The sequence below is a fragment of the Capra hircus genome, chromosome 5, assembly GCF_001704415.2.
Source record: "Capra hircus breed San Clemente chromosome 5, ASM170441v1, whole genome shotgun sequence".
Classification (NCBI taxonomy): Eukaryota; Metazoa; Chordata; class Mammalia; order Artiodactyla; family Bovidae; genus Capra; species Capra hircus.
In genome coordinates this window covers 71,076,790-71,098,214 of record NC_030812.1, presented here as the reverse complement: position 1 = coordinate 71,098,214, position 21,425 = coordinate 71,076,790, and the positions used below count along the sequence as shown (strand labels likewise).

General features: G+C 47.9%; 1 protein-coding gene across 1 annotated transcript in view; it reads left to right on the top strand.

Moving 5' to 3' along the window:
* LARGE1 (LARGE xylosyl- and glucuronyltransferase 1) overlaps positions 7,198 to 21,425 on the top strand; it is a 609,955-nt gene continuing 595,727 nt past the window's right edge. Inside the window, exon 1 of the mRNA XM_018048227.1 lies at positions 7,198 to 7,654. The gene's annotated coding sequence lies outside the window, so the exon portion shown is untranslated. The remainder of the gene's footprint in view (positions 7,655 to 21,425) is intronic.

Sequence of the window (21,425 nt, the reverse complement as noted above, 5' to 3'; positions counted from 1 at the left end):
GGTTTCTTTCTTTTTTTTCGGACAATGGCGTTCTACACAGGGGATTCCCAGGTGGCTCAGGGGTAAAGAATCTTCCTGCCAAGCAGGAGACATGGGTTCCATCCCTGGGTAGGGAAGATCCCCTGGAGAAGGAAACAGTAACCCACCCCAGTATTCTTGCTTGGTAAATCCCTCTGTCCATGGGGTGCTGGTGTGCTACATTCCATGAGGTTAAAAAGAGTCAGACACAACTTAGTGACTAAGCAACAGCAGCAATATTCTACACAGTCTTTTAGGGGGTCCTTACCAGAAGAGCACCATTGACAATTTATTGATTCACCCCTTATTGGTCTTCCTCCCTTTCCTATTTCATTTCCTCACTCTCATTGAAGCTTCCAAATAAGTTTCTTGCCCCTAAACCCCTGTTTACTTTTTGGGGAGCACTGCTAACATTATACCTTTGGGATAAGAAAGGGGACATAGGATGTGATTGACTACCAACAACAGTCCTCTACAGGCTTTCTACTTAAAGCTTGGTCCGTGGACAGGAACTAGATGCCAAAGCAGAAAGTTGGGCCCCACACCATGCCTGCTGAATCAGTGTTAACCCTTTAATAAAATTCCCAGGTGATCTGTAGGCACGTCGAGGTTTGAGATGTCCTGATCTGTGAGTCCCTTAGACAGAGAGAGGGAAAAAAAGCAGGACCTAATAAAATATACCCACACAACTATGACAGCTTCTTAAACAGAGGTTTTCTGCTTAAAGTCCCCAAAGGCATGTGCTATTGTCTTTTATTTCAGGACTTCAATTTCTTTACCAATGTTTGATTTTTTTTTTTTTTGCTTCTTTTGAGGGTCTTGTGATCCATTAGCTTGAGGTCCCCTTATCTTTATGGGGGCCATGATCTCAGGAGAAAAACTCACTCTGTGCTTTATCTTTTTTTTAAACCCAAATGTATTTTATTGAGATGCAAATTGTAAAAAAATCTAGTATTTTATTTCACTTTGTCATCATCTATATTACAAGTGATAATAAATTTTCCTATACTTCTCCCTTCCAAAAGTTCAAAAAAAATTTCCCTCTTTTAAAAAGTTAATTATTTTTCTCAAAAACCTATCATCAAGGCCAGAAAGCAGATTCAGTCAGAAGCTCCCTAGAGTCTAAAACTGAGGAAAAACACTTTAATACTGAGGAAGGTCTTGTTTATAACTGCCTCTAGATTTAATCTAAACTCAGTGGATAAAAGAGTATATTAGGACTTTCCACAAAATTTATTCTTTTATTCTCTTATTTCAAGTGCACATTTGTAATGACCCACAGCAATAGTGTGGGGTGTTTTCCGTTCCATCTTAAAACAATTCAAGGATAATGAATTAGTGCTTAAGTAAAGGACCATTGTTACTCTTGTACTTTAAATCCGTCTCTTTAGCACTGATGTTTCCTTCCTGTCTTCAGAGGGGCTTTGGGTTCCCAGTTGAGCGGTTTGTCATAAGGTGATCAGGGTGCTATATACCTGACAAGGTTTTCCTCTAATGGATGTTCACAGTCAGTGAGTGAATAAACTCTCTCTCCTAAAGACAATAGGATTCTCCATCTAAAACCGAATTTGTTCTCATTAGCTGGCTCTGAGGCTTCCAGTGGCAAGTTTTCTGGATGTTAATAATGCTATTTTGAGAACACCTGTACCTTACCTACTTAATGAACATGATGATGGAAAAGCAAACTATTTTTCATTCCACTAAGAAAGACTTCATGCCCATTCCCTGTCTCATGTTTCAGCTCTAGACTTGCTTTGCTTTTTGTGAAATTATGTTCAAATCACACTTCCATTAGTGTTAATTTGGTGGCTTTTGCAATGCTCTTTAATTCTTCAACTAGCAAGTAGCTTGTTCCCTGCTTATCCTTGATGGAGGCGTTTTGTTTGGCTCAGGAATGTCTTTTGAATACTGGCTTCAGTGACAGAAGAGTGTCACAAACGGTGCTTAAACTTACACCTGAAATATATCTGGAGAGGACATCTGTTGTATCAGCAGACTATTTCTACAGTACTGGTTAATTAAAGGATAATCAGGCTTCTCCATATATGTGCAACCTGAGTGCCGTTTGATTCTTGATCCTCATAAAAGACATCTTAACCTTATTTACTGGGAAGATGTGGGAAATACCTTATGTGACAGCTAAGGATTTGGAAGCCTTGAAAATGTGATTGCTAGATATTAAAGTCTAGGAAAAATTTGGGGCAACTTTATATATGGTCAGGCTGATATTCAGCTGTTTTGACAAATGAAGCATTATTTGTTAAAATACTGAAATACTTCCACATTGGCTGTTAAGCATTTCCAGAGGTAAGCTCCCCGCCGCCATACACCATTCCTGCTATACCCTGCCTCACACCCCAGCAGCCACTGTTTTTCCCCCAAGGAATCTCCATATTCCTCCCACCTCTAAAATTTTACCATTAAATCCGCTAAAGATTTAACACCTGGCCTTCCAGGTTCTTCTGATCTCGAGGAGATAGCAGTGAGCAATGGCTTGGAGCAAGATCTTAGTTCCCTGCCCAGGCAATGTACTTGGGAAGCCTGGGTGAAAAAACCAGAAATCCTAGCCACTAGACCAGCAAGGGTTACAGGCTAGAGGCAATGTTTCCCTGGCTTTTGCTCCATTTGAAAGCAAAAATGTTTCAAGGAAGAAAAAACTGTAAAAACAAGTAAAAAGTTTGTTATTAGAGACATAGCCTAACAAGTTGGAGAGGGCACAGAGAAACAGTTTATTGAAGACAGAAGCAAGGCAGAGATGCACACCCAGAGAGAAAAGGGTGTGGGTATCCTCCCTAGTGGGGAGGAGTGCCCCAGAGTGGTGCCCCATTACTTACACAGAGTACTTCTTCTGGGCCTGTGTTTCCCTTTGGCCAATTACCTCATTACCTTCACAACATCTGACTTGTCCTAGGTCCCTCCTTGGCATGCATGCATATCCTTTAGCCAAGAAGGATTCTAGCACAGAGGCCTATGGGAAGGTTGACAACATCCCTTATGGGGTGGCACCCCTCCCTTTTGACCCCTAAGGAGACTTTCTGCGCATGTGTAGTTGAGGAAGTCTCCTTGACCTGGAGAATGAGAAATACACGGTTTCTTTATCTTTTATTCAAGCAGGACTCAGCTCTTCCTCACTCCTGTCATCACCTTTATCTTGTCCACAGGGGACAGTTTTCATCTTCTCAGCCTGGGGACCTTCTATCTCCAGCCTCACTTCCAGGACTTTGGTTATTGCTAGTGCCCCTATGACTAGCTGGCTTTCCTAAGCTGGCTGGTGGATGTTCTGCTGTACAGGTTGCTTACAGTTTTTTCATGTCACCCCTGTGAGGATTCATTCATCTTGCTACCTATCACTTGAACATTCAAAGCATTCAGAAAACAGCCCTACAGTCTTAGAAGGGAGGTTCTATTTGGAATAGTAAAAATAACTGAGTCGACTTAAAGTGGGTAAGACTATCTGGCCACTTTCATCTCAATGAATGCCATATTCCTTTTACTGTTGTATCGTTTGGAGGCAAGCAGAGTGGGGCACATATTCTTCACTCAGCAGTCAAAATGAGACTCTGGTCTTTTAAGACGTAATGCTCAGTTTGCCTCCAAACTTTGCACCATGCTCCTACCTTGTTTTTAGATTCCAATTTCATTAGTACCCAGAAAATAAGACCTGGAAAAACAGAGGTGACAGCAGGTTTTTCTCCTTCCTCTTTGAGATGCTTTTAGGGCCCCCTAGTGGCTGTTTTGAAATAGGTATCTTATGATTAGATCTCCTTGACCCTGATTTTTTTTTTTTTTTTTTTTTTTGAAAAGAGACCTTTTTGAATCTCTCCTGTGACAGGTGCGATAACAGTATGGAGATAAATAGATAACAGTCGGTTTAGAGGGCTCAATATTTTTTTCAATTCTCAGCTCTTAGCAAAAGCAGTGCAGATTCCTTAGAAATAACAGATATATCACCTTCCTATTCTATTCTGCATTACTCATACTATATCATAGCTGAAATCCTTTGAAGACATTTATATCTGGTTTATGTCAAAGGGCTATAATTCATAGGCAAGTACATCCTACTTTTGGAGATAGAGATATAGATACAGGTATAGATAAAATCTCCCACTGGTGGGGCGAAGGAATTCTTCAAATGTGGGGTTTGACGTGATATTAACTAACAGAAGGGTTCAGTTTGTGGAATAATTCAGTCTGGCAACATTCCTATCGTTTACAGTATTAGATATTCCACTGACTTTAAAACACTGCAAAACTGAATTGAGAGGAAAGCTTTTACATGTTTAAGGTGCTTACTGACTGATGCAAATAATTTTTGTGAAATCTCTGAATAATGAATGTACCTTACTGATCAAGGTGACTATTATTCCCTCCCCTACCATAGTCATATTTTTCCTTCTAAAATCCAATCTCAAGAATGCACTACATTGGGGGTAATTATAATGGAGATGTTTATTTCCCACATGCTTATCTTTTAGTTTCTGATGTCATTCTATTATTTTCCCCTTTGCTTGTAAATTTCAGGTCTCTCCTTTGTCAGTCACATTACTCTTATTCATATGCTAATGTAATAATGTATTTTACACCACTAATGAATTGAAGCAAAGCAATGAATAAAAAGAAAGCCCAAATTCTTGCCTTAAGTTTACCCGGTTCTGAGGCGAGGGTTGGACTAGGGGGGAGTAGGAGAAATCAAGGACAGTCGGCCGCAAGAAAAACGATCCCCTTGTTTTCAGCGAGTTCTAGAACAGAGCTGCACGTCACAGGAAGAAAGGAGCAGCTTTCGAGCTAAAAGGCTTGGCATTAAACTTTGACACTTTAATGGCCTCTAAGGATATTAGATAATATTTTATCATTTAATGTTCTCCGACACGGTAATGGCATCAAAACCAGAGATCTCCTATCCCTGCAAATGTGCAGGGTCAGACTCGTCCCCGCGGAGATAAGACAGCAGGACCCCAGCTTCGTAGTTAACTTATCCCAAAGCTCCAATGCAAACGTTTTTTACTCCTTCGCCGGCGCCGCTGCTGTGCAACCACTACCTTCTTTTAGCATTCTCCTCGGCTCGGTGTGCCACAGAGATTAGGTAAACTGCGCTCTGGAGCTGGACAAGAGCGGGTGGTGGTGTTGCTCGCGGTGTAAGTTGGGATGGGTGGGTTGGGGAGTCGCTGCTAAAAGAGGCTGGAAAGAAGGGGGAGGGTAGGGGGAAGGGTCCTGGTGATGATTCTGGTTACTGAGGCAGGAGTCAGCTCCCGAGCGGAGCAAGGGACAAACCTCCGGGGCCCTTGGGTCCCCAGCCTGACCTCTGGGGAATGTGGTCAGCGCGGCACCCTGAGCTCGGCGTCGGCGTCCTTTCCTTACGCACCCATTCCCTTCCCCACCCTTGCACTTTCTCATTTGCCTCCTTTCCTTGCCTCTTCCAAGAACTAGGGTGGGCTTTCCGCTGCCTCCTCTGAAACCCAGGCTAAGAGAGCGCCGCGCGGAGGCGAGGCAGAGACCCGGCCGCCCACCCGGCGGGGGAGCGGTGGGGACCCTGGGGGAAGGGGACCCCAGAAGCCCTGGGACCGAGCTGAGGAAAAACCCAGGAGCTGGATCGCGCGCCGGAGCTCCGGGCTCCCAGAGTTGTCCATCCTTCTCCCTGTCTCTCTGCTTTCTCAGTCTCTGGGTTTTCTCTCCGGGCCTCCACGTTCCAGCCACCCTCACCACCCCCCTCCCCCCAACCCCCAGCCCAATCGATTTCACCCTTTCCTTCCTATAGAGAAGTCTCGGCGACCCACGCTGGTCTTTAGGATTGGGAGTCTGGAAGTCCATTCAATGGGATCCTGCGCTCGGGATTCTTGTGCCGAGAGGGAAAGAGCAAGAATGAAATCAGAACAGGGAGGGGGCGTGTTGTGCTTGCATGGGTTGTGTGTGTAGCGTGGGGGGGGGGGGAGGGGGCGCAAAGAAATGCAGTTTCCCCGAAAGAATAGGGAGCCTTGGACCGGATTCTCGAATACGTAGCTCCAAACGATGCTGTCAAAGCCCTTCAACGTGGCTTCTCGCAGCCTCAGCCTGTCCCATATCCTGCCCACCTTCGAGAAGAGCGGCGACCCGAGTAGAAGTGGAGGCGGGGAAACTTCCTACTTCCCACGACGGCTGCTTTGTACAAGCAGGCGTGGACAGGCTGCACGGCCTTGCGAGCTTGCAACAGGAGTCTCTACAGCAGCAGCTGCGGACCCGTCCCGCTTCCCTTCCCCCTCTTTCCGCGAGGCTCGCCAAGCCCGAGGCGACCGGGAGCGGCCCGGCTGGGGAGGGAGAAGGGCGGGGAGCTCCCAGCTTGCACCCTTTCATCTCGGCCCGGGCCAGAATCCCGGCTCCGGGTGTTGCTTCCGCCTGCGTGCGAGAGAGCAGAAGAAGTAGAAAGGAGGAGCCTCGCCCGGGGGCGGAGCCTAGGCGGGGGGCGGCCGCTAGGTCCGTGAGGCTGAGGCGCCTGCAATTGGCCGGTCCCGCCGTCACGGGGTGGAGGCGGGCGCCGAGGCGGGCACTGGCCCCGCCCCCGCTCGGAGCCCGGCCGGGGCTCGCGGTCCCCCCCAGCTGCACAGACATGACACAGACACACAGTCACTGCAGCTGCTGAGCGAGCCCGGCGCCCTGGGCACGCGGCGGCGGGGCCAGCCCGGACCCCGGACCCCAGCGCTCGCTCGTCCGCACCCCCGCCGGGCCCCGCGCGGCAGCCCCCGCCTGGTCCGGCGCGCGAGGCGGGGATCGCGCGCCGGCTCCGGCCAGCGGCGCCCGGCTGCCTGCGGCGGCTGCAGCGACCGCCCAGCTTCGAGTGCCGGGCGCTCGGGGAAGCCGGCGCGTTTCGTAGGCGGCGGCGGCGGCTGAGGCCGGCGAGCGCTCCCGGAGGCAGCGGGGCCGCCCGCCTCGGCTCCCCGCACCCACAGCTCTGCGCCCCGCCTCCGCTCCGGTGACCTTCCCGGGGCGCCTCCCCCGGCCCCGCGCCCCCGGCCCCGCGCCCCAGGCCGGGGCGAGGCCCTCTCCAGCGTCTCCTTACCGCGGAGCCGCGGGCGGGCGGCGCAGGCCCGGGGGGAGGGGGCGCCGCGGCCGGTTGCAGCCCCTCGCCGCCGCGCTCTCGGTGCCCGGCCCGGCCCGACTGCTGCCGCTCCGCCGCCGCGCGGGAGCCCGGGCGCCCGAAGCTGGGGGCGCGGTTGCGCTCGCCCGGCCGGGCTGGGAGCGGGCAGGCCCTGCCCTGAAGGGGCGAAGCGGCCCCGGGGAGCGCGGGAGGTGGAGCCGGCCCCGGCGGCCGCCCCGCGTCTCTCCCCAGCGCCACCTCCCCGGACCCAGCCCGAGGCAGACCCAGGCCCCATCCCATGCGGGGCGCCCCCGGCTCGGAAGAGTCCGGGGGGCAGGGAGCAGCCCCAGGCAGCAGTGCCCAAGGGAGAAGAAGAAGAAACGGTGCTCAGCTCGGGCGGCCCGGACCCTTCCCGCCGCCTTCCGAGGCGTGGGCTGCCCCGAAGTCTGCGCTAGGCACCGCCGCTCGGACTCCGGCAGCGCCTGCTGGGACCCCGACCCGGAACCCCTGCGCCTCGTAGGCGGCGGCGCCTCCGCGCCACCCGGCTCTTCCGCGGTCTCCCTCTGCCCAGCGGCAGTCACGGCCAAGGTAGGAACCCCGGGGGTGCGAGAGAGCCAGCGCGGGGGCTCCCTGGTGAGCGGCGCCGGACAAGTTCTCCCGACCTGTGGCTGGTACTCCCTGTACTCAGGATGCTGGAGAAGAGGGAGGGAGTGAGGGAACACCCTCTGCCGCCTGGGCCCAGAGCCCTGGAGAGGCTGGAGTGAGAAGTCGCCGAGTTTCTGGAGTCCTGCAGGACTCGTCCCCGGGCCTGCCCTCCTCCTAGGCTCTCGGGCTGCTAACTGGGAGCAAGGAGGAATTTCCCGTTAACACCGGGAGGTGTTGTCCCCTCACCCTTCCCCATGCTGCTTGTTAGCTGAGAGCATCTGTGCTTTAGGGGAACCTGCTGTATTTGAAGCTGTCCCTTTGGGCGATCCCCACCTGCCTTTCCAGGCGTGATGCTGTGAAGAACTTTTCTTTGCTCCATGTTGCAGAGTCGAGGCCGATTTGGGGTGAGAGCCACAGATTGCGAGTCCCTCGATTGGACAGAGCCACTTGGATGACAGTGGTAGCTGGAGGCAGGAAACCCCATCAGTATCACCGCTATTAGACAAACCTGCTTGTGAGGGATGGTCTCTGGGTAGCGATCCAGTCTTGTGAAAGTCATTGTTTCTGAAGGTACAAACTCCAAAGTTTGTACATTCTTAAGTTGTTTTGTTTACTGCCTTAGCACCTTCTTTGAAATTTTCCTCTTAAGGAACCTCAGTCCCCGCTAGCCTACCCTTGCCAGTTTGAAATTTATTGAACCCGTGAGCTTCCTTGGAACGATCTGATTTTAAATGGGTCACCTAGGAGGGAGCAGATTGTCTCTCCTGCCCTGAATATGTCCCCCCGGGTGACCCTGTTAATGGGGATGGATTTTTTTTTTTTTTGTCCCTGAGCTGATGTACCTCAGTTGAGCAGGTTTTTGCCCATTTCTGAATCTGTGAATTTTGTCACTCAGTCCATTAAAATAATCCCCCGAGGGAGCAGGATAGCAGCTTACACTCTGCTTGAATGTCACAGGAAGTTTTCCAGGGTCTTATGTAAGTGCCCCCAGAGTGGGCTCTGATGCCAGCTTCCTTCCTGGGTGGGAGTGGGACTGGGGAAGGGGCACCAGGTGGGCATTTGTCTTCCCTAAAGGCAGGTGCCAGCCCTCTTTGGCACAGGTGAAAATCCAAAGTGCTTATTCACTCCCTGCCGGCAGTCACTTCAGGTTAATTTTCCTCCTCACCTCTCCTGCCTCCTTCCCACCTCAAGAGTCAGCTTTGATAGACTTAAGATAAAGGAAGATTCTAAATTGGGAAAGGAACACATGGAGGTTTCTTCTCTCATCCCTCACAAATGGGTGACATGAATGAATTACTCACGGGCATGGAGAGTCCTTGCTGAGGACTAAAAAAAAAACAAAACTGGCTTGAAGGTTTCACACGTCTCTTAGTGTACCTTTGTTTTTCAAGAGTACTTTACACTTTAGTGAAAATTGCTTGCGGAGAACACACATTTATCGAGCCTGGCCCTGTTAATTCCATCCCGGGAAGAAAACTAATTGGAACAGAGATGCAAAATCATCAAGGTTTAGCTCTTAGTGGGTTTTTGAGAATGGTAGGGAAAGGAAATAAATCTCCCTAGTGGGACAGAGAGGTTTTTAAAGAAAAGATGGTACTGCTCTGGGAGAAGTGGATGTTGCTAGCAAGTATGGCGAACACTGAATGAAGTGTGCTGGGTTGGGGGTTAGCTGTTTGGTGTGGGATAATGCAGATTCCTTTGCCTTTTTAGAACAGCTTAGAAGGGCCTCCATAATGAAATGCAAGGTTTTTCCATATCATTGCAGGTCCCAGGAGTGCTTCCACCTCTTGGGAAGGAAGCAAAGGTTTCTTGTGGGTCTGGGATCCTGAGTTGTGCTTGAAAGTTGATGCAGGAATGCCTCCATCCTTCCGCTCCATACAGTGACAGGACACTAGGGGGGACTAGTTTTCTATTCCATCACCGATGAAGAAAACACCAGGACCTGTGTTACAAAAGGCTGTGGTTTATCTTGAAAGCTCAGGAATCCAAGTTTTTGGTACCCAGTACATGCTTGCACTAATGAGTGGATTCTGAATGCTTAAGCAGTAGGCCTGCTTACATCTAAAGTGTCATTTGGGCAATGACAGGTGATCTACAAAGTACTGTGTGAGACTCTGAAAAGACTCAGTGATAATCTAAGTACGTGACAACTGTAAGTTTTGGGGAGACAGAACCTCCTGCAAACTCTCTCCTTGGGCATTAGATGATGGTCTCATTTCCCTGGGGGTTTGTAATCTTAACTCCCCCTTTTGGATTTTTGAGCTGTACATCTCCTGCTGTCTTCATAAAAACATGCCACCTCCATTCTAGTTGGTGTCTAAATTGACTCCATTAAGCTTAAGGTTTCTCACTGCCTTTCCCTTAAAAGTACATGCCTTGTATTTATAGAGATGTAACATAACGATTGGCAGTGTGGTTGCTCATCTCAGGTGCTCTCTGTGCACTTTTAACAGTATTAAATCATTAGCATCTAGGTGTTATGCAGCAGAAATGGAAGATAATTCTGTTTCAGCTGAAGAACAAAGCTGCCTGGCCCAGGCTTACCCACCATGGCCAAGTCTTATCAAAACTGACTCCAGAGATGGGTGGACAGGAAAGGTTGGACAAAGAGTCCAAGAAGAGACTGCCCAGCTCGGAATACTGGCACAAAGAGAGAAAGATGTTGCCAAGATTTAGGAGTTACTGGAGTCTTAAAGACCCAGCACAGCATCAAGAATCAGACTCAACCTTTGGGTCTGTGAAGCTGCTGGAGTTGTTACATTTCCCAGAATTTTGGAGTCTAGTAGGCTGTATTTGTGATCCTTTACCCATATGTATAGTGCATATTTAAGTAGTTTGAGGAGAGCTACTGATGGGACCTAGGGGAAATGGGAAGCATAAAACTGTATTTCTGCTACCAAAGGCTTTGCAGATTGATTCTCCTAAGAACACTATAGCCAGGAGGTAAGAGATTAGAACAGGAAAATACTTTTAAATTTTATGTTGAGCATCAGCTAGTGAAAACTGGTCTTGGGGAAGGTGTGTCCTGTGATCTTAAGGCATGAATGAAATTGTGTGACTTTCAAGGAAGCCACGTGGCAGAGGTTGAGTAAGAAATTGACGCATGATTTGGGCCTCCTTTAGGGTCCAAGAATAAGGTGAAGGTGTGTTTGCAGCCAGAGATTCTCAGAGTGGGTGCACATAGGATCAGGGATGTAAGACTCAGGGGACTAAGAACTCCAGGTCACCCCCTCACCCCCGGCCCTTGACACCCTTGGTGATTCAGCCATCTCACAAGATCTGCTAGTGTTGATGAGGCTTTGAACCTCTGCTCCAGAGCATTTGACAGTGAGAGGCACTCAGGTCCTCTGTTCCTCCCTGACGCTACTGACATTTGGAGAGCAGGAGGCAGCAGCCAGTAAAGCTAAGGCTTGGAAGTGAAGGTCACTAAGTTGTGTCCAACTCCTTGCGACCCCATGGGCTGTAGCCTGCCAGGCTCCTCTGTCCATGGAATTCTCCAGGCAAGAATACTGGAGTGGGTAGCCATTCCCTTCTCCGGGGATCTTCTTGAGTGTATTCCAGGAGGCTTTTCTTCTTATAACTCGGCAGGTGATAACCACATCTGTCATGTGACGGATGCTATGCTCTGTGTGGAGGCTCCTGAGGGTCCACAATGAGTTTATAGTCTTCTGGGGCAGGCAGACATTGAACCATTACAATGAGGTGTTCTAGAGTACAGGTTTGTTCGAAGAATGAGCTTGAGTTTGCCAGGAGAGTAGAATGGGAGGGAATCCCAGGCAGAAAGAACAGCATGGAAACCTTAAAATATGTAGTGTGAATGGAGAACAGTCAGTAGTGTGGCTGGAAGATATGATGTTCTGGAAGAGGAAAGCTTGGTGTTACTTAGCAGGAAAATAATTTAACAGGATTCCTAGTTTCATGCTCTGTGTATTCAAGCTGTGGCAAGAATGATTGCTGGATAAGGTCCAAGAGTACCAGTTGATTATCCCACATTGTTATTAAAAGCATAAAAGGACATTTTCTTTTTTTGTTTCTTTTTTTGTTCTTTATCCTACATACAGCATTTTGCCTGTTTTTTTTTTTAATAAACTATTAGCAATACAAATAAAGAAAAGGTCCCTTGTCAACCATAAGTCTGTCCTCCTGTGTACATGAGTTACATATGCAGCTTTCATTAGGTGATTACGCAGCAGTGGGAGAAATGAAAGTGTTACTTGACAAATGATACTGTGAGGGGGACAAATTCTTCCCTTTGAAAGCGAATTTTGTCAGATTTGCTTCTGGGTAGAGTTATGGCTGCATTTAACCCTCAAAAAGCTCCTTGTGTTTGGATCGTCTCAGTTGTGGTCTCACGTTTCTTTGCTGTTGGAAAAGGAAGAGTTTTGTAGTATTGAGGATGGCCATGTGTGTGCCCATGAGTGTTTTGTGAGATGGAAAACTTGAAGTGAGGAACAGAGGCATCCATCTTCCTTGATGGCACTGGTGGTAAAGAACCCTCCTGCCAGTACAGGAGATGTAAGAAATGTGGGTTTGATCCCTGGGTTGGGAAAATCCCTTGGAGAAGAACACGGCAACCCACTCCAGGATTCTTGTCTGGAGAATCCCATGGACAGAGGAGCCTGGTCAGCTACAGTTCATGGGGTCGCAAAAAGTTGGACGTGACTGAAGCGACTTGGCATGTGCACACATCCACACACACACGCGCGTGTGCACACACACACGCACACACACACACACACACGCACACACACACGCGCGCGCGCGCCAGAGGATATTAGAATGGAAAACCACAGTTGCAGCAGCGATCCCCAGGGTCAAATATATTTAGTTTTCCCAAAACAGTAGCCAGGATGAAAGTGAAAGTAGATGTCTCTCTCTCTGTGTGTATGTGTGTGTTGTCTCTGTCATCCTTCCCTGAGTTCGATTGAGTTGACTGGGAGGCAGAGTAGTTTAGGTAAAATCTGGAGATCTGGGTTTGCATCTTGCTTCAACTTTTGCTGATTTGCACTTCATGGCAAATAGATGGCATCTCCGGGTGGCTTTGGGTGCTGTCTCCATATTTCAGTTTTTTATCTTGTAACTAGGAATGCAGAGGCCACAGAAAGGGTTTGTCTAAGTTAGTGGCAAAGCTCAGACTACTTAGGTTTTCTAGCTTTCTAGCTCTAAAATGGGAAGAGACCTGACCAGTTCAAAGGTGTTCTCTACCTTGAATTATCAAACCACTACAAGCATACAGTGATGAAGAAAAGAACCACAAAACCTTTGCTGTGTTGACTGTAGATTCCATAGAATTGTAGATTGCATTAGAATTTCTCTGATATGTTAGGCCATTGATATGCAGCTGGGCTTGCTTGCTAAATTCTGTATTATGGAAACCAGTGGGTTTGGAAGTGTTATCTGTTCTTTGAGAACTACATGAGGATGATGCATTTTGTGATAAAAATCGATGCTGAAAATTGTCATTGTTTCCAGATTTAAGTAGATAAAAGCTGAGTTGACCCTGTGGCATTTTGCAAAGCCTGGACTCTAACAGGGAAAGGGGAACCTTCTAATTTCGCTTGGGGGGTTACCTTGTAGGGGAGCTGTGGGGTGAGTGTGAAGGGAGGAATTTTGGAAAGAAAAACAGGTGCAGAAAGGAAAATTGCAAACCAACTGAACTTTAAGCCACCAAATTTGTGTTGCTAGAAAGAAGTTTCCTCACCACTCTGGCTCTGATGCTCTCCTGGGTAGAAAGGGCTGTGCTTATTGGAAAGAAGAGATTAGAAGTAAGTGCAATTGTAAATATAAGGTTTGTGGCATTATTATTTCAATATTGAAGCTAAGTGGCCTATTTTAGGAGAATTGGGGGATTTTTTTTTTCAATCTTTAACTGTTTATTTTGTAATTGTAGCTAAGCATAGGAATGCCCTGTTTTAGGAGAATTTGGCTTATAAGTCTGATTTTTAGAAGCAAATAATTCAAAGGAATTAATTGGGGTACAAAAGTATTTTTATTTTACCAAAAGGATTCATAGCAAACCTCTTTTTAATAGTTCCTTTATTGTGTTTCAAGTTATTTGAGTAACACAATCATGATGGACACTTTTGAGAGCCTTGCATGTTATAGGAAAACCAAGGATTTTTCAAATATAAACTTTTCAAGGAATAGAACTATCATATCACCCAGAAATCCCACTACTGGGCACATACCCTGAGAAAGCCATAATTGAAAGAGATACATGTATCCCAGTGTTCATTGTAGCTCTTTTTACAGTAGCTAGGACATGGAAGCAATCTACATGTCCATCAACAGATGAATGGATACAGAAAGTGTGGTACACATTTACAACAAAATATTACTCAGCTATAAAAAACATATTCAAGGCAGTCCTAATGAGGAACGTGAACCTAGAGCCTATTATACAAAGCAAAGTAAAACAGAAAGACAAATATTGTATATTAGTGCATGCATATGGAATCTAGAAAGATGGTCCTGATGAACCCATTTGCAGGGCAGCAGTGGAGATGCAGACATAGAGAGCAGACTGTGGGCACAGTGGGGGAGGAAGAGAATGGGACGAATTGAGAGAACAGCATGGTAACATATACATTACCATATGTAAAATAGATAGCAAGTGGGGATTTGCTGTATGACACAGGGAGCTCAGGGCTTCTCTGGTGGCTCAGATGGTAAAGAAGCCACCTGCAATGTGGGAGACCTGGGTTCAATTCCTGGGTTGGGAAGATAACCCTGGAGGAGGGCATGTCATCCCACTCCACTATTCTTGCCTGGAAAATCCCCATGTACAGGAAAGCCTGAGCAGTGACAGTCCATGGGGTCGCAAAGAGCTGGACATGACTGAGTGGCTAAGCACAGCGCAGGGAGCTCAACTCATATCTGTAACAACCTAGAGAGGTGGAATGGGGTGGGAGATGGGGAGGGGGGTTCAGGAGGGAGGGGACATACGTATACCTGTGGCTGATTAGTATTGATGTGTGGCAGAGGCCAACACAATATTGTGGAGCAAGCGTCCTCCAATAATTGTATTTTGTTCCCTACTTCTCAGTATTGTACAGGTATAACCTTTGGTGATTATTAGTTAACTCAAAAACAAAACAAAACAAAGCACCTTCTTCAGTATTCTAACAAATGATACCAGCTTCTCCTGCCAAGGAGCCTAATAAACAGAAAGGAAGTAGTTACATAAACTTTGTAACCACTGACTGACTGCATAGTGTTACTTTGCTTGCCTACATACCCGGGCCAGTTTGTCAATTTAACCACCATTCCTCCTGGCGATTTCAGTCATAACTTCATAACTACCCATCTGCATGAGTTTCTCAACCACCCTCATGTTCTATGTCTTAGGACATACCAGGAACAGAAGTGGTTTAAAAAGTAAATTGGGTTAGAGTTTCCAGGCTTCTGAGTTTTCCTAGTTGGAGAGACATGGAATTAATTTTGTTCCACCGAAGTATACAGTCGAGGCGATATGCATGAGACATTTACAAAAAAATTGAAGTCGTGCTCACTCACTGGCTCCTTTTTCCCTGCCCTGAAATATCTAGGGCTTTGGTTTTTTGTTTTTTTTTCCCTTTATCTCTTGTGAAAGTTTCCAAAAAAGAATTGGTTCTAGGAATGAAAGAAAATGGAAGGCGTTTAAGGCTCCGGAGGTAATTTTGGGCAACCTGGAGTGGTAGATAATCACAGGCTGGGGTGAGAATGGGATGTGAGTCTCACCCATAATTTTAGCTTCTCGTGTCACATTATGGGACCATGCTTTGGATGGGCAGCAAACGCAGATGGAGATGGAACCTGGGCTACTGGATGGGGCCTGCTCTTAACAGAGCCCTTTATTTTGATATCCCCAGGCCAGTTGGGAAGAAAGGACTTTCGCTGATCTTTCCAGCCCTAAATGGTAGCATGAGAATTTAGGGAGATTTACAGCAAAACGTAGTCTTGTGGGGATGTCACTGTTACTCTTTTTTTTTTTTTAATTCAGTGTGAATCATGGACTCTTCGGTGTTACTCTGTGGTTAGGGACTGCCTTGGTGCATTAGACACATGTTTGTTATTATTGAGGATAACATTTTTGTGGCTAACTGGGAACCATCCCCTCTTGGCTTTTGTGTCCAGAACAGTTGCATAGATCTTTAATCTGCCAACACTATTTGTGTACCAGCCTCCTTGACCGATGCCAGCTCTCCTCCGGGAAGGGAATGGTATTTCGTGGCTGCTTGAGGAGCCAAGACAGGCACAGGCTGAGTGATCCACAGGGTGGGGCTTCTCTCGCCTGCAGGCATGGCGCCTGCTACTTAGTGGGTCTGCAGTGAATAAACAGTTGTGTCCACACAGAGTGATTTGCTGTCCAAGCTTCAGAGTGGGGTGATGGGGAGAGACAGCTGAGTGGACACTGGTGGACTCACAGACATGGGCTTCTTGAGTTCTCTGCCGAAAGCTGTTATCTTAAAAATGTGAGGGACATTTCAGATCAGCGAAATGAATTCTCTTAGTGGTTCATTGTTGTGGTTCAGACATTGACGACTTTGTAAAAAGGCAGGGGAAATAGGACCCTGGAATGCCACGTGTGTCTCCTTTCCTCTGAGTTTCCAGGGACTGTAACTTCTCTGACCTGGGAGGAGCAGACGGGCTCTGATGCCGATTCACATGTGTATGTCAGGTTGCCTTGAAAAGCATCTTAAATACAACACACCTTCGGACGGATGGTGGATGATGACCTTTCTGTTGATGAATGTGGAGGGACTTAGATGTGGATGTGGCCAGGGCTCCCGCATTTGGAGGGTGAAATGGACCTGAGTAAACAGAGGGGGGACTCAGGTGCTCGACATCCAGTAGGAAGGACTTTCTTTGCCATCTTGGCATCTGCTCCCCCTTCTCTGTTGGCATAATTCCTTCCTGCCCAGGCTTGGCAGTACCTTGTAAGTACTCACGGATTCCTTCTCGGTGGACATATGAGCTGCGATGTGGAGGCACTGCCAGGGCTGCAGCTGACCCTTGAGCCCACTTGCCCTTCATTTCACAGTCAGGAAACTAAGACTGGGGAGGTCAAGAGAATGGTCCAGAGAGGAGGCAGGAGAGGACCCTGGCTTCCTGACCATCTCGTGCAACCTCTCTGTCTTCATATCCCCTACCTTCTGGATGTCTGCCCTCTGCCCTTCCTCCAGCACATTCAGCTCCAGGCTTTTCTGCACCCACGTTTCTTGTGTGCCAGCCACTCTTCCATTTGTTCATTTTATGTCACTTCGTCCTTAATGATAACCCTATGAGGTATGTGGTCTTACTCTCCCATTTTCCGGTTGAAGCTGAAGTTTGCCCAGATCACACAGTCATGGAGCATGGAGCCAGGATCCAACTCACAGCTGTCCTGACTCCTCTGTGTGCTGTCTCTGTACTGACGTGGCTTCTAATCAGAATTTCTCCTTCCTGCCCACAGGCCCTCTACACTTTCTGTCTCCTTGAGGTCATCGGTCGACATCTACTTAGCCAGGGTTCATTCATCAGCCACCATTCATGAAACTCCTGCTCTGTGAAGTCTCTGTTTGACGTTAGGAACATGGAAAGGAGATCACCTTGCATCCTCTAGTAGCCTTGTCTTGGTGAGGGAGGTCGATGTGATGAAGGCATGGATGGAGGGCAGAGGGCATGGGGTCCTGGGTAGCATTTTCCTGGAGGGAGTCAGAGAAGGAGAGTTTTGATCTGGGTCTTGGTGACTAGGAGCTGGAAGGACAGAGTGAGAGGAGGCGTCACCTGAAACACCCCAGAATGTGCTTGTCCTCTTCTCCTTGGCATTGTCAATGTCTGTCTGCTTTCCTTACTTTCTTCCTTCTGTGTCAGTGCCTTGAAGCGCTGAGGCTGGCTTATACTCCTCTCGCTCCTCTCCTAGCACCTAGGAATCCTTCAAGAAACATTTATTAAATTACACTGAAAGCCTTCTGTCCTTGCCCTCAGGCAACATAGTTGGAATGATTGGGGGGGGGTGGATGTGTGAGAAGTTAACAACAGAAGATTCAAATGAATGGTTCAGAGCTGCAGCAGCAACGAGGTGGCAGTGCACTGAGACGCGGTGCATTACTGGAGCCGACAGTTGGTGGGAAATCAGCAGCGAGAGTTTACTTTAGCTGTTTCAACTCGACTGAGGTAGGATTTGACTTGGGTCCTTGGACACAGGATAATTAGAATTTGAATGGAAGGATTAAATGGAGGTAGAGGGCCCACTCCAGTACTCTTGCCTGAAAAATCCCATGGATGGAAGAGCCTAGAAGGCTGCAGTCCCTGGGGTCGCTGAGGGTCAGACACGACTGAGCGACTTCACTTTTACTTTTCACTTTTGTGCATTGGAGAAGAAAATGGCAACCCACTCCAGTGTTCTTGCCTGGAGAATCCCAGGGACGGGGGAGCCTGGTGGGCTGCCATCTATGGGGTCGCACAGAGTCAGACACGACTGAAGTGACTTAGCAGTGGCAGCAGCAGAGGGCCTGGCTTAGGCTGATGAATGCACACATGGACATTTTGGGGTTGTGGAGTAAGTCAGCTTGCGTTTCCATTAGTGAGGAACTGGAGATGAAATTGTCAAGCTAGACTGAGGCTGCAGGCTTTTGGAAGGCTTTTGATGGGGAAGATGGTGTATGTATCCAAAGCTCTGTTTTAGGAAGCTGAACCTAGGGGCAGTATTGAGGCCAGACTGGAGTGGGGAGAGATGGCAGCTGGGAGGTCACCGAGTAGGCTTTTGTACTATCGGATATGAAGTTCTAAAAGCCACTGGGTTAGAACCAGTCCAGGTGGATGGAAACAGGGATGCGTCAGCATTTTCCTCTGATTCCACTCACTGAAGTCTGAGATGATCTTCATTGCCCATTGGAAAGCAGTCTTATTGGAATGAAGTCTGTTTGTGGCAGTAGCAGTTCTTAGTGGTACTTTCTCCCTTGTCTGGGCTGGGTGTGAGGATGGGTTTGGGGTAAAAATGAACCCTTGGACCCTGTCTTATTGGGGGCTTGTTCAAATGAGCCCTTGATGATAGAATAACCTTTTTCCTAGTCTTGGGTGACTCCTGATAAGAGGGGGAGTGTAGAAAAATTTTCTTTTTATTGTGAGCGGTTCCTAAAGCAGCTCTGGAGGGATGAGTGTGAACTAATTGGAACTCTGACATCTGGGCTCCACGTCCACCTTGAAAGTGAACCTGGGTGGTACTCCGTGTGACCGGTGGTGTGTCTGCCTGGGGAGACTGTGCTGTGAGAGAGCACAGTACACACGTTTCAGAATTGTGCAACTAGCCATTATGGATAACAGGATTTTTCAAATAGGATAGTCCAATTCCTTATAGAGAGTCTTTATTTTGAATCTTTAAAAAGAATGAGGGCTCTTCTAGAATGTTCTATGTATTTATCCTCACTGACTCACTCTCAGCCACTGGAAAACATCCAACTTTCTTATCAGGATGCACAAAGCTTGCTATGAACTGGCCCCTGCCTTTCTCTGCAGTCTCATCTACCCCCGCCACCAACCCCTCAATCCCTAGCTTATTATTTTTCTTCCTTACTGTTTGGTGTGTGTGTTAAGTTGCTTCAGTCTTGTCTGACTCTGTGACCCTATGGCTGTAGCCCGCCAGGCTCCTCTGTCTGTGGGATTCTCTAGGCATGAACACTAGAGTGGCTTGCCGTGCCCTTCTTCAGGGGATCTTCCTGACCCAGGGATCAAACCTGCATCTCTTAATGTCTCCTGCATTGGTAGACGGGTTCTTGACCCCTAGTGCCACCCGGGAAGCCCTTGCTGTCTTCAGTTCAGTTCAGTCGCTCAGTTGTGTCCAACTCTGTGACCCCATGAATCGCAGCATGCCAGGCCTCTCTGTCCATCACCAACTCCCGAAGTTCACTCAGACTCACGTCCATCGAGTCAGTGATGCCATCCAGCCATCTCATCCTCTGTCGTCCCCTTCTCCTCCTGCCCCCAATCCCTCCCAGCATCAGAGTCTTTTCCAATGAGTCAACTCTTCGCATGAGGTGGCCAGAGTACTGGAGTTTCAGCCTTAGCATCATCCCTTCCAAAGAATTCCCAGGGCTGATCTCCTTCAGAATGGGCTGGTTGGATCTCCTTACAGTCCAAGGGACTCTCAAGAGTCTTCTCCAACACCGCAGTTCAAAAGCATCAATTCTTCGGCACTCAGCTTTCTTCACAGTCCAACTCCCACATCCCTACATGAGTACTGGAAAAACCATAGCCTTGACTAGACGGACCTTTGTTGGCAAAGTAACGTCTCTTCTTTTCAATATGCTATCTAGGTTGGTCATAACTTTTCTTCCAAGGAGTAAGCATCTTTTAATTTCATGGCTGCAGTTACCATCTGTAGTGATTTTGGAGTCCAAAAAAATAAAGTCTAACACTGTTTCCACTCTTTCTCCATCTATTCCCCATGAAGTGATGGGACCATATGCCATTATCTTCATTTTCTGAATGTTGAGCTTTAAGCCAACTTTTTCACTCTCCTCTTTCACTTTCATCAAGAGGCTTTTTAGTTCCTCTCCACTTTCTGCCATAAGGGTGGTGTCGTCTGCATATCTAAGGTTATTGATATTTCTCCCGGCAATCTTGATTCCAGCTTGTGCTTCTTCCAGCCCAGTGTTTCTCATGATGTACTCTGCATATAAGTTAAATAAGCAGGGTGACAGTATACAGCTTTGACATACTCCTTTTCCTATTTGGAACCAGTCTGTTGTTCCATGTCCAGTTCTAACTGTTGCTTCCTGACCTGCATACAGATTTCTCAAGAGGCAGGTCAGGTGGTCTGGTATTCCCATCTCTTGAAGAATTTTCCACAGTTTATTGTGATCCACACAGTCAAAGGCTTTGACATAGTCAGTAAAGCAGAAATAGATGTTTTTCTGGAACTCTCTTGCTTTTTCAGTGATCCAGCAGATGTTGTCTTATTTGCCCTCAAACCTACCAACCTTGCATCTCCCTCTCCTTCTGCCTGATAAGCTCTTTCCCTCTTTATCTGCTTGGGGTACTTCTATTTTTCCTTCAAACCCAGCTCAGGCAGTCTTTCCTTCAAGCTTCTCTAGATACTGGGCGCTGAATTGCGTCTGCCTTTGCACGGCTTCTCCTGCTGCGCTTTCTGCACCATGTTCCCTGTGCCTCCAGCTGGCTGGCCCACCTGAGTGTGGCAGCCTTTCAGTACAGACAGCTTCTCACAGCTCTGGTTGTCCCGTGTGCCTGGACCATGTTTTCTACCGAATGAGTGGTGGATGGTGGTGGTGGTGATTTTGGATTTCATTCAATTTGCTGTCTGGGCATAATGGAATACTTTCTAGCTGAACCTTGAGTATTCTGCTGTCCTGCAAGGGGATTCTCAAATTTAAAGAAGGTATACTCCCTTGCCAGTGACCAGATGGTGGTGGGTCATTCCTGGGGTCCCTTGATGCCTTCCAGGAATGTGGTGGAGGTGGAGGAGGAGATGGGGGTGAAGGAGGTGGAGATGGAAGGGGGGTGGTGCCTTACCATTTCTCCAGGTTAGACATGTCTTCACACCAGCCTTTACACCGGTAACCAAGGGGACGGGCGAGCTGGAAGGCCCTTGGTCTATGTAATCTCCATGACTGTGTTGCCACCACTCTCATCCCCGTCCCTCTGCTACTTACTGCTTTTCCTGCTAGTTCCCTGCTACACTTTTTCTGCTTTTTCCATTTTCTCAGATCTTCAGCCTCCTCATTCCTCTCCTCTT